Source organism: Coregonus lavaretus, assembly GCF_964263955.1.
Source record: "Coregonus lavaretus genome assembly, chromosome: 21".
NCBI lineage: Eukaryota > Metazoa > Chordata > Actinopteri > Salmoniformes > Salmonidae > Coregonus > Coregonus lavaretus.
In genome coordinates this window covers 21,775,512-21,779,031 of record NC_140008.1, presented here as the reverse complement: position 1 = coordinate 21,779,031, position 3,520 = coordinate 21,775,512, and positions in this window count along the sequence as shown.

Here is a 3,520-nt window from a genome sequence, read left to right as displayed (position 1 = left end):
TGGAGATTTTTGGTTTCAACTGTGGTGTGGGTGAATGGATGAACTCCGGATGTGTACTTCCCACCGTAAAGCATGGAGGAGGAGGTGTTGTGGTGTGGGGGTGCTTTGCTGGTGACACAGTCTGTGATTTACGTAGAATTCAAGGCATACTTAACCAGCATGGCTACCACAGCATTCTGCAGCGATACGCCATCCCATCTGGTTTGGGCTTAGTCCCACTATCATTTGTTTTTCAACAGGACAATGACCCAACACACCTCCAGGCTGTATAAGGGCTATTTGACCAAGAAGGAGAGTGATGGCGTGCTGCATCAGATTACCTGGCCACAATTCCCCGACCTCAACCCAATTGAGATGGTTTGGGTAGAGTCGGACGGCAGAGTGAAGGAAAAGCAGCCAACAAGTGCTCAGCATATGTGGGAACTCCTTCAAGACTGTTTGAAAAGCATTCCAGGTGAAGCATTCATGAGAGCCAGTTTCATCATAGCACTTGATGGTTTTTGCAACTGCACTTGAAGAAACTTTCAAAGTTCTTGGAATTGTCCGGATTGACTGACCATGTCTTAAAGTAATGATGGACTGTTATTTCTCTTTGCTTATTTGAGCTGTTCTTGCCATAATATGTTCTTGGTCTTTTACCAAATAGGGCTATCCCCCCACCTTGTCACAACTCAACTGATTGGCTCAAACGCATTAAGAAGGAAAGAAATTCCACAAATTAACTTTTAAGAAGGCACACCTGTTAATTAAAATGCATTCCAGGTGACTACCTCATGAAGCTGGTTGAGAGAATGCCAAGAGTGTGCAAAGCTGTCATCAAGGCAAAGGGTGGCTATTGGAAGAATCTCAAATATAAAATATATTTGGATTTGTTTAACACTTTTTTGGTTACTACATGATTCCATATGTGTTATTTCATAATGTTGATGTCTTCACTATTATTCTACAATGTAGAAAATAGTAGAAATAAAGAAAAACATTTGAATGAGTAGGTGTTCTAACACTTTTGACCGGTAGTGTACATGAACATTTTCTACCTTTTTCGTCTTTTCAAATAAAATGTATCTGAATACTTACTTCGAAATATATGTGAAGGTAATTGAGATATTTGAAATAGTATTTTAACCCATGTCTGGTTGGAATAATTCCTGTGAAATTGTGAAAATGTTGATAATACCCTTTTAGTGTTAAAGCTGTTGGAAAAGACCACCTGAAATTTCAGCCTGTTTTCGTGGGATGGAGTTTTGGGCTGCCTGGCGACATCACCAGGCAGTATAAGTTAATAGACCAATAACAAAGAGCGTTTCAAACCTCTATGCCAATAACAGTTAGTTTTCAGGTTACATATCCCTCCAATTAGTCCCCTCACTTAGACCACTCCCAGACAGTGCTAGCAAAATTCTTGCTTGAGAAATTTTAATTGAAAACAATCCCAGTAAGGTACTTAATTGTTACCCAGAAATGATTTGATATTGAGATAAAATCGGCTGTATTGGAACTTTAAGAAATGGGTTTTGGGGAACAGATCTGCTGAGCTGAAAGCAAACTAGTGTGGTTCTCTCTGATCTTCGGAGGAGGCAGCTTCAGTACTACACACAGTCCCTCCTCCTGAGTTGTGCAGGACAGGAAGCTCTAATACTATCATCTCATCACCAAGGGCCTCCACTATCCAGGGTTACTGCCTGGTTCCCGTAGACAAGTCCTCCCTTATTTAAAAAAAATAGTAATATTATTCCGTAACTTAACTCTGGATTCTAATCATATTCTGCATTATTGAATTATTGGTGCACCTTTCCTCAGGACATGTGAAAGGTAGTAACACAGCAGAGAACTGTCGTGTGGGAATAACAGCTGTAATCGTGTGTATATAACCATAGAATGTCCTTACCCCTGTGTAATATCAGTATACCAATATGTTATTTGGGTATTATGGTAAAAATTTGTTGTTGCATAGATCTTTGTAAAACCTTTGAAAAACAATATGATGAGGGCTCATGTTGAAGGTGGGGAGAGTTTGACAGATGGGTAGGAGAATAAAGCAAGTGGCTCTACTTTGTATAATAAAAGGCCTGGGTGAGTTGAATTACAGTGGGACACAGCTGGATAGCAACACTGTGTAAATCATCTAATGAGGCCCTCTCCTTTTGTCTCTTTAAGAATGTTTCTGCACTTTGCTTCTTACATTTTCTAATGAACTAATAAACCAATGCATATAGCAATTTTTACTTGTTTTTTATTTTCCTTATTTTTTGCAAAGTAGCACAGAGAAAACAGTGATATTATATACATGGTTTTCTCTAGGCTCTTAACAACCACCTCCTGCTGTATGTTATCCAGTTAGGCGTTGCTGTGACACAAAATATGAAAAGTAAAGTGGAAGGAGATTAGATACACATGGTCAAAAAAGGTTAGGGTAGTACTTTAGATTTGCTGATGTCAGGACATTTTATTTGTCACATGCGACGAATACAACTGGTTAAGACTTTGCTGTGAAATGCTTGCTTACGAGCCCTTCCCAACAATGCAGTGTTTAAAATAGTAACACAAGAGGAATAAAATAAACTACACAAGAATGGAGCTATATACAGGGAGTACCAGTATCAGTGTGACAAGGTGTGAATGAAGGAGTCAGGCGCAGCAGGTAAAATACCGAAGTCCAGAGTTTAATCTGTTTGCATAAATCCAATGCCCCAAGCGTCAAAACGAAACTGTACAAGGGAAAACATCCACCTTGGCAATAACACAGTGAAATGTAGCTCAACCGAGCTACACGCTCTCACAACAAAACAATCACTCACAAAGACAAGGGGAACAGAGGGAACACTTATACACATACTAATTAGGGGAATGAGCACCAGGTGTGTGTGATTGACAAGCCATGACAAGTGGAGTGATGAGAATGGGATCGACAGTAGCTAGTACTCCGGTGACGACGAACGCCGAAGCCTGCCCGAACCAGGAGGGGGGGCGGAGGTTGTGACAACCAGATCAATGTGCAGAGGTACGAGGTATTTGAGGAAGATATGTACATTAAGGCAGGGTAAAGTGACTAGACATCAGGATAGATAATAATAAGAGTGCAATAAAGAACAGAGTAGCAGCAGCAAATGATGAGTGTAAAAGTGTGTGTGTGTGTAATGTGTATGCATGTGTGTTTGTGTTGTGTCGATATGCGTGTGTGTTTGTTATGTGTGTGGGTTTTGTGTGGGAGTATCAATGTAGTGTGTGTGAGTGAGTGTGTATATGGTGTTGTCATTACTCTCCCTCTGTGAGGATCAAAGGCCTCATATCAGCCAAGACAATGGCCGACAACAACCAGACCCTCTTACCCATGGGGTGTGCCGGTCTTGACACCTCAATACTGCCATAAATTAGAGATAGGAGAATCTATCTTTGGCCCTGTAATATGGTGAAAGGAATGTCCTTTGTTTCAGAGACTTTGTCACGGATTCAGCCGAGGCTGCTCCTCCTCCTTGTTTGGGCAGGCTTCGGCGTTCGTCGTCACCGGAGTACTAGCTGC